Consider the following 10,217-nt stretch of genomic DNA (forward strand, 5'->3'; position numbering starts at 1 on the left):
ATCAAGATTCAAGATTCAAGATTTTTATTCGTCACATACACGATTATATAGAGAATAGTATATAACCAGCAGTGAAATGTGAATCAGGTCCGCTCCATGGACAGTGCAATTATTAAAGAATACAACACAGTGGAAAATATACATAAATGTAGGTATGAAAGAATGGAATAAAAGTAAACAGTAAAAATATAAGAATAAAATATAAAATAAAATGTCCATGAAAGAATACTGTATACAGCAATACAAACAGAGAAAAAAAAATCCCAGAAAGTGCTGTGTGCAAGTGACACTGTCAATATCAATATGAGATAGAGAATAATGAATATCTTACTGATTATTAAGTGATTATTAAGTGGAGTCGTGTTGATGTTAAGAGGCTGAGTGTCGCAGATGGAAAAGTCTTCGGCTTTATTAACCTGAGTTTGAATGTGGGTAGTCTAAGTCAGGTCCTCAGAGATGTTTACACCAAGGTACTTGAAGCTGCTTACCCTCTTCACGGGGGTCCCACTGATTTTAAGAGGAGTGTAGGGCAACTGCTGTCTCTTCCTGAAGTCAACAATCAGCTCTTTAGTTTTGCTCACATTCAGATAGAGACAATTGTCCTGGCACCATGATGTTTGTTTCTCTACCTCATCCAGGTATGCGGTTTCATTATTATTGGAAATGAGGCCCAGAACCACAGTATCATCAGCAAATTTGATAATAGAAGTGGAGCTGTGGGAAGACACACAGTGATGTGTGTAGAGAGAGTAGAGCAGGGGTCTCAGGACACAGCCATGTGGGGCTCCTACATTCAGGGTGTTGGAGCTGGAGGTGAATTGGCCTACTTTCACCACTTGAGGTCTGCTGGTGAGGAAGTCTTGAATCCAGTCGCAGAGCGAAGAGTTTAGACCGAGGTCTATGAGTTTAGAAGCTAGCTTGCTGGGGACTATAGTATTGAAAGGCAATATGAGGGCAACTGGGTGCTAGTCATTCAGACAAGAGGGTTTATTGTTCTTAGGCACAGGGATGATGACAGATTTTTTAAAGGAGGTGGGAACCACCTATGCAGCAAGGTACTCATGAAAAAGATGAAAGTAAACAAACCAGTGAGTTGATCAGCGCAGGACCTCAGAACACCGCCAGAAATCCCATCAGGTCCGGCTGCTTTCCTGACATTTACTCGCTTTAGGGCCTTCTGAACCTCGTCATCCGACACAGTGATTACATGATTATCGCAGCTCTGACTGCTGCTACCAGACGTGCTGATCGGCAGACTCGCGCTGCCTTGACTGTTTTCAAAGCAGCTGTAGAAAGAGTTTAATTCATCAGCCAACAATGGATCTGCTCTCAAAGCTCATGAGCTTTGTCTTTTTTTGTACCAGACATTGCTGATCCAGTAAGTTCCAGTTTAGTCACATCTCTCATAAAACATTCTTCCAGAACTGCACAGGTCTATCCAAATTTATTTTATCTTATGATTAAACGTTTTACTAACCTTGATGATATTGTGCTTTTTCTTCACCTCCCTCAAAGGGTTTTCTGTCATTTTGACAGAGAGCTCTTTTGCCATATTTGCTACTCAACTTTAGCACATGTATGCACTGAATTTATGTGAATTTATGGCTTAATTGCTATTTGACACAATTGTCTACCCTACCATACAAATAAGTCAAAAGAACAATATTGAATAGGGGTTTAAAAAGTATGAAATAGCTGAATTACAAAACAAAAACATATACACATTATCTCAAAACTTTTACATTATTGACATTATTACTTTTAATATGTTCTTTTTTTTAAATTCTGGATCTACAGGAAAGCTTACGTTTGTAAATGATTACAGTCTCTAGTGGGGTTGAATAATTTTAATTATAATTGTGCATATAGCATGTCAGATTATATTAGGAGCATGACGTTAATCCTTTGCATGTTAACAGGATTACAGTAATGTGGCAAGGACATTTACTTTCAGTCTCCTTTATGGCCAGGAGTGTGACTCTGCCAACATCAGGGTCCATGGTCCATTTTAGACTGTAAGAGTTATGTGACCGATGCATATAACATGTTTTAAGCACTGTAAAATATGTGCACAATAGACTGTTAAAAATGTTGGTAACATTTTTTATTTGATAGTCCACTTTAGACATTCTATTATAAGTAACTTTGTGAGGATATGTCAACATATTCTACTAACCCTAACCTAATGGTCCACTATTATATACAGGTTAGCTGACATATAGCTGCAAATTAATGAGTTAGTTGACATGTAGTTTTCAAGTCACTTAATTAGTAGAATGTTAACAAAATGTTTGTCATTTGTACCGAAAAAGACTGTAAAATGTTTTGTTTTTTGTCTTTTATATTTTTAGTATTTTTATTATTTTTATATTAGGATTTTGTTACATTTTGTTAAAACTACCCACCTGTAAGTATGATTCATTATTTAAGTATATATTCCATACAAAGTATTCAAAAAACATAGTTTTGTATTGTATACAGTGTAGACCTAGTACACTAGTCTGCTAACCAGCTAACTCACATTATTGTCTTGAAATACTTCTGCTGATCAGCTGTGGGTCCACCATAACTTAAAACTGTGTTGATGAATGCAGTTTGTCTGTCCCTCAGCAATTATGTCTGAGTAATGATAAAGTGTGGAGCAAAATTTTGGTGCTGTCCATATCACTGTGTATGCAAGGTGCCAAAAGACCAATCACAACAGATTCGGCCATCTGACCAGTCAGAGCAGAGCAGCCTCTCAGAAAGCAGAGGTTCAGAGAGACCAGATCTTTAAGAACCATTCTAGACATTAACCTGGTTAAATAAAAGAACTGAATATATTTTAGAAGACTCCTAAAACAAAATTAGAAACATTTAAAATAGCATAATAGGGGCACGTTAATGTTTATTGCATTGTTTTCATGTAATGTGTGTTACGTCTGTAACCAGGTTCCCTGAAAAGCGAATGAACCACTGTGTCACAATGCCTCAGTCAAACCTGTGCATCTCCTTTAGACGATTACAATGTGTTGATGTACATTTCAATCTGATGATGCTGTGGTATGTCAACACGTTCACATACTCAAGCCAATCACAGATTGGAATATGCACACACATGCTTCAGACACCTGTCAACCCAGAAGTGTTCCTATAATGTCTATGCTATGACACAACATCGTCTTTTATCGCTCCTATTGCCAAGTGCACTCCAAATGACTTTGTCACACATTATGACAGACAGTGTATGCCATTGTATGACACAAGTGCCCTGCTCCATCAAAAGTACCCACTTAAAGGGTTCTGCCGTTCAGAGGCAATAGGGCATAGGGATGCTCATTATCGACTAGAATTTAGCCAGGAACACAGTCACAAGGTGAAACAGGAACAGGAACATTACATTTTTAATGTAAACATACACTTTATTTTACAGTCCTTTTCCTTATGGACAGTACACACTATGTACTTATAATAGTTATTACAAAAACGAGATAATAACTAGGTACTAACCCTGAACCTATCCCTAAACCTAACCATACCCCATGTAGTTACCAGGTATTACCAGAACTTTCTTAGGTAGTACATGTAAGTACACGTACAATAAAATAAAGTGCAACCCAAAATAGTATTGTATTGTTTTTTATTTATTTATCTATTTATTTATTTTTTGATAGTACAAGGAATGTCAACATTTTACATTTAATTTACATTTTTTTATATTTTCATTCCTGCCATATGTACATAAACTGACAGTCACCACTGATAAGTTACTACTAAATATTGTAGAAACTTAATTTTCTGTAAAGTTGCATTGAAACATTTTGTATCGTAAAAAACGCTATACAAATAAACTTGAATTTAATTAAACTTGAATTAAAAAAAAAAAAAAAACGTGATGCTTCCTTATTTGAATACCACTGCATGCCAAACAGAATCTATAGTTCCAGAAAATATATTTAAAAAAAAAATGGTAGGGCTGTCGGCCATTAGCAGATCATGCCCATAATATGGAAGATAATTTGTTTTATCTGATAGAAGCAGGCTAATAAGAAACTCAAGGGTTATTTGATCTTCAGATAAAATGAAATGGTTTTCTTCATTCAAATATACAAGACTTAACATGAACACAAGAAAATAAGCACAAAATAGTGGAATAATAGCAAAATGATATAATATATAACTGATATAATATTCAATCTTGGAGCTCCTTCCACTGGGCAACTAAATAATGCATAACTTTCAGAATATGGGTTTTTAAATTGTTGCTAAACACTGTTGCACTGTGGGAGACATCCAAAATGGACAGTGCTGGGAAGGCTTCAGGAATGGTTTGAAAACCCCTGTTCTAAATCTCATCTGTCTCAGCAATCTCATCTGTCTTGCCTTGTGTCATCAGACAGAAATTCAGTCTGTTCCTCACATGTTTGACAGTATGTTTTCCCCAAGGCTGCCCAGCGAGCAGTAATGACATCACACTGTACACAAGCATTGCCAGATTCATTCATGCATTCATTCATGGCAATAGCGCTGTGCAATTGCTCTCTGTTAATGCCTTGCATGGTTGTGATGTTGATGCTAGCACTTGAGCATGAACAAAACCTGATAATCCATGTTATTCAGTATGATTTGACAATGTCCTAGAGAACACCTAAATAAATGCCCAATAAATAAGATTAATAAATGCTGTCAAAATATACTGCACTTTGTTTTTTACTGTTAGAGATTAACAAATGAGACCTTATTATTTTGGCAATATTATTGACTTGACTGCATGGCACTAGTGGATGAGAACTTAACTGAGATGGATGATGGCATCACTATTTTCTTCATGTTCTTAGATGAATTAAACTCATTATCATAATTGATAAACTTTACACAGTTATTAAACTGAACTGGATCAACAATGAACTGATTTCAAATGAATAATGACTGTCTACTATTGTCTTTTCAGAGCTGCTTTGCAGCATAATTGAATTTTGTTTGGACCGTTGAATCATTATTTCCCTGTTTTATCACTGTAAAGATGTTTTGAAACAATCTGTATTGTATAAAGTGCCATATAAATAAAGCTGACTTGACTTGTGAAGTGTTAATTATATTTCTTGATTTTACATAATAACATTAACTTGCTTCTCAAAATCCTACAGCTTTTTGTTTATGTGCATGTTTAAATGCATTTTGAAGTTTTAAGGTTGTTTCAAACATTTGGAGCACAGTATGCATATATAATAACTATAGGTCATTATATAAGTCAATGCAGAGTGGGCCCTACTGGGCACATGACAGTGAATGGTTTGAATATGGAGAAAGCTGTATTGTGTAATTGAATATGTGTGAGCACCAAAAGAGAAAGGGAGACTCAGTGTAATGAAAAGCAGAGATATTTACAGCCTGACAGGAGAAAGAACAGATTTAGGCCACTGAGAGTAAGCATGTGGGCTACAAAGACAGTTGCATAATCATCACTGAGAAGCTCAGTCCACAAACACACACACATACAATTACACAAGCACAAATTTGTAGAAGGGGGCATCTTATGTGAACAGAAAGTGCTTTGTTCAGTAATGTGAGGTACACATGAGAGTAATGTAGCTGACAATAAAGACAACTCATTTTTGACACCAGAATAACATTGTCACGGAGACACCATCTGTATGGGCTCTCCAACTCACCTTCCATCTTTCAAAATTTCATGAACGAAATCTTCCGTGACATGCTCCACAAATATGTAATAGTCTACATAGACAATATCCTCATCTACTCCTCCAATCTCGCTATCCATATCCATCATGTCAAACAAGACTCAGTCGGCTCCGCCATTACCACCTCTATTTGTAATTGGAGAAATGTGAGTTTCACCAACCTACCATCCAGTTCCTTGGTGACATCATCACATCAGAAGGTATCCAAATGGATCAAACCAAGGTGGAAGCAGTGAAGAATTGGCCACAACCCTCTACCACAAGGATCTTCAGTGCTTCCTGGGGTTTGCAAACTTTTACCGTCGATTCATCTGTAACTATAGTGAACTCTCAGCTCCCTTAACTTCTCTCCTACGCCAGAAACCAAAACGTCTCAGTTGGACATATAGTGCAGTCGAAACCTTCCAAAAGCTAAAAGCCGCCTTCTGCACTGCTCCAGCACTCTGGCACCCAGACCTATCATTGTCAAAGTGGATGCTTCATCTCTCGGAGTCGGAGCAGTGCTATCCCAGCAGAGAGGTGAAACCCCAGTACTCCATCCATATGCCTACTTCTCAAAGAAGCTATCCCTGGTGGAGCAGAATTATGACATCAGCAACAGCAAATCATCCATTTGAGGTAATAACTGATCATAAGAAAGGTACCTGCAATACCTCAGAGAAGCGAAACGCCTAAACCCCAAACAGGCTCGATGGGCATTATTCTTCACTCGATTCAACTTCATCGTCACATATCGTCCAGGCCAAATAAATAGGAAAACTGATGCTCTATCAAGAATTCACTCACCTGACCCTGTATCTGAGGATCCGGAACCTGTGCTCCCTCCAAACCTCTTTGTGTGTCCTATCATCTGGTCTCTGAATGACGACATCCGTGCCGCCAACTAGGAAGAACCTGCTCCACCGGGAGGTCCAGAAGATACCAACCTCCCTCCAGATTTCCCTTCTGGACTCTATATAGGTGTCTCCGGGATCAGGTCATTATCATGCACTATAAGAGCACACTCACCACTCTGGACCATTGGCTGGTCTCAAGGTTACTCTTTCGTGTCTTTCTCTTCGGCTCTGCCAAAAGACAGTAACTTACCTGTGCTCTGCCTATCACCAAGATCTTTGTGTGCTCAAAGGACTGTGAACTGGAAACCGGGTGTTTCAGGTAAGACTGTTCTCATGCACTCTCTGCCACATTCTTCTGCACAATCTGACTTTGCTGCAGCCTGGAATTGAACTGCTGGTTTCGTCTGGTCAGAGGAGAACTGGCCCCCCGACTGAGCCTGGTTTCTCTCAAGGTTTTTTCTCCATTCTGTCACCAATGGAGTTTTGGTTCCTTGCCGCTGTCGCCTCTGGCTTGCTTAATTGGGGACACTTAATTTACAGCGATATCGTTGATTTGATTGCAAATTATTGCACAGATACTATTTAAACTGAACTGAGCTGCATGATGACATCACTGAATTCAATGATGAACTGCCTTTAACTGTCATTTTGCATTATTGACACACTGTTTTCCTAATTAATGTTGTTCAGTTGCTTTGACACAATCTTTTTTGTTTAAAGCGCTATATAAATAAAGGTGACTTGACTTGACATTCACCTCAGTTGCTTCCATGGAGATACCTCTGGTGATATGAGTTTGTGTTTACTTAATAAAAGTGAAGTTTACGTTACCAGCATCTCTCCTAGTCCTCTCCTAGGCACACTGTGACAAACGTCAACCACAAACAGACATATACATACAAAGCAGAGTTAAGTGTTATGGTTCAGAATGAGAAATACAAAAGTTTATGTATAGGTAGAGACTCAAATAACACTTATATAACACAAATTACAATCTTTGTGTGAAGTACACTGGAGACGTAAATATGTGATCTGCAATCTTAAATCAGGGCTGCTCAAATCTGGACACAGCTGATGTTACATGGTGACATAGCTAAGACATAAAAATAATAACAGGACCAAAAATTTTGGTGTTTTAACCAAGTGTTTTCTGTTGGAGATATTAACATAGATATGTATACGCAGATTCCACATTGGACCGCTAAGTGTCAACGTGTATTCACTCACAATAAAAATCTATTAATTTTCAGATTTTATTTTTTAGAGATTGAATAAAATTGTAGTTTACAAATATACAAAAAAGGACGTACAAAAAGTATAAAGTACAAATAAGGACATGCAAATAAATTAAATATATAAATATATATATATACATATACATGGCCACTCGCCCAGAGACACAAACAGAGTGACACTAAAAAAGGAAAGACTAGATTGAGTCAGTGGCTTATGTAAGTGTGACCCGTGCACTGTTCTTGCTCTGAGGGGCTTACAGCATGCCAAGCAATGTCAAAATAACTCGCATAATAGAAATGTTTTACCAGAGGACCAGATATCAGACAAAGACTTTTTCCAAATAAAATCTGGAAATATTTTCCTGACTTTTTCAGGACTGAAAGTCTGTTTGGCTCCCACCTTCAAACATGGTATGTCTGCGTTGATGTGAAAAATACAGTGTCACTGTCAATCCATATCATGAGTTTCATTCAAAGTCAAATTATCTCTAAATGGAAATCAAGGACACACAGAAAAGGTGGTAAAATGTGGATACTTAAGACACATAACAAAACAAGTTTGTGATCACTCAAGAGCAAATCAACTGTGCATCTGCAACCATAGTTATACGCATATATGAATATCTATATCTGCAGTAGGCTTCAGCAGATGATTTTGCTAAAATAACACAATACAACAAAATGAAGTCATTAGGTAACACAGCTTGGGTGTTTATGGATTGGCTTTGACCATTCCAGTAAGGTGGACGGCTTACGTATAGTGGCCCATGGAAACAGATGCTAATGAGGCATATACAGGTGCATCTCAATAAATTAGAATGTCGTGGAAAAGTTCATTTATTTCAGTAATTCAACTCAGATTGTGAAACTCCTGTATTAAATAAATTCAATGCACACAGACTGAAGTAGTTTAAGTCTTTGGTTCTTTTAATTGTGATGATTTTGGCTCACATTTAACAAAAACCCACCAATTCAACAAATTAGAATACTTCATAAAACCAATAAAAGAAGCATTTTTTTAGTGAATTGTTGGCCTTCTGGAAAGTATGTTCATTTACTGTACATGTACTCAATACTTGGTAGGGGCTCCTTTTGCTTTAATTACTGCCTCAATTCGGCGTAGCATGGAGGTGATCAGTTTGTGGCACAGGTCTCTTGTTTCTCATTTTCCTCTTGACAATACCCCATAGATTCTCTATGGGGTTCAGGTCTGGTGAGTTTTCTGGCCAGTCAAGCACACCAACACCATGGTCATTTAACCAACTTTTGGTGCTTTTGGCAGTGTGGGCAGGTGCCAATCAGCATCTTCAAAAAGCTGGTCAGCAGAAGGAAGAAATTTCTTGGTAAACGGGTGCAGTGACTTTGGTTTTCAAAAAACACAATGGACCAACACCAGCAGATGACATTGCAACCCAAATTATCACAGACTGTGGAAACTTAACACTGGACTTCAAGCAACTTGGGGTATGAGCTTTCCAAACTTCCTCCAGACTCTAGGACCTTGGTTTCCAAATGAAATACAAAACTTGCTCTCATCTGAAAAGAGGACTTTGGACCATTGGGCAACAATCCAGTTCTTCTTCTCCTAGGCAAGGTAAGACGCCTCTGACGCTGTCTGTGGTTCAGGAGTGGCTTAACAAGAGGGATACGACAACTGTAGCCAAATTCCTTGATACGTTTGTTATGCCTTGACCCCAGCCTCAGTCCATTCCTTGTGAAGTTCACTCAAATTCTTGAATAGATTTTGCTTGACAATCCTCATAAGGCTGAGCTTCTCTCGGTTGGTTGTGTATCTTTTTCTTCCACACGTTTTCCTTCTACTCAACTTCTTGTTAACATGCTTGGATACAGCACTCTTTGAACAGCCAGCTTCTTTGCCAATGAATGTTTGTGGCTTACCCTCTTTGTGAAGGGTGTCAATGATTGTCTTCTTGACAACTGTTGGATCAGCAGTCTTCCCCATGATTGCGTAGCCTAGTGAACCAAACTGAGAGACCATTTTGAAGGCTTAGGAAACCTTTGCAGGTGTTTTGAGTTGATTAGCTGATTGGCATGTCACCATATTCTAATTTGTTGAGATTGGTGGGTTTTTGTTAAATGTGAGCCAAAATCATCACAATTAAAAGAACCAAAGACTTAATTTAATACATGAGTTTCACAATTTGAGTTGAATTACTGAAATAAAATAACTTTTCCATGACATTCTAATTTACTGAGATGCACCTCTATATATATATATATAATATATATATATATATATATATATATATATATATATATATATATACTTATGTAAGTATCAACCGCTCACCCCTCGAAACAGTAACAGACAGTCACATGGCCAAAATTAATAGAAGAGGGAAACGTTTTGGGGCCCAGAACTGAAAAATACAAAGGAAAAATTAAAAACAGTGCATTAAAATGAAGAAAGCAATGGCCAAATGAATAAACAGAGATTTGTAAGC

This window comes from Cyprinus carpio, chromosome B8 (assembly GCF_018340385.1).
Source record: "Cyprinus carpio isolate SPL01 chromosome B8, ASM1834038v1, whole genome shotgun sequence".
Lineage (NCBI taxonomy): Eukaryota > Metazoa > Chordata > Actinopteri > Cypriniformes > Cyprinidae > Cyprinus > Cyprinus carpio.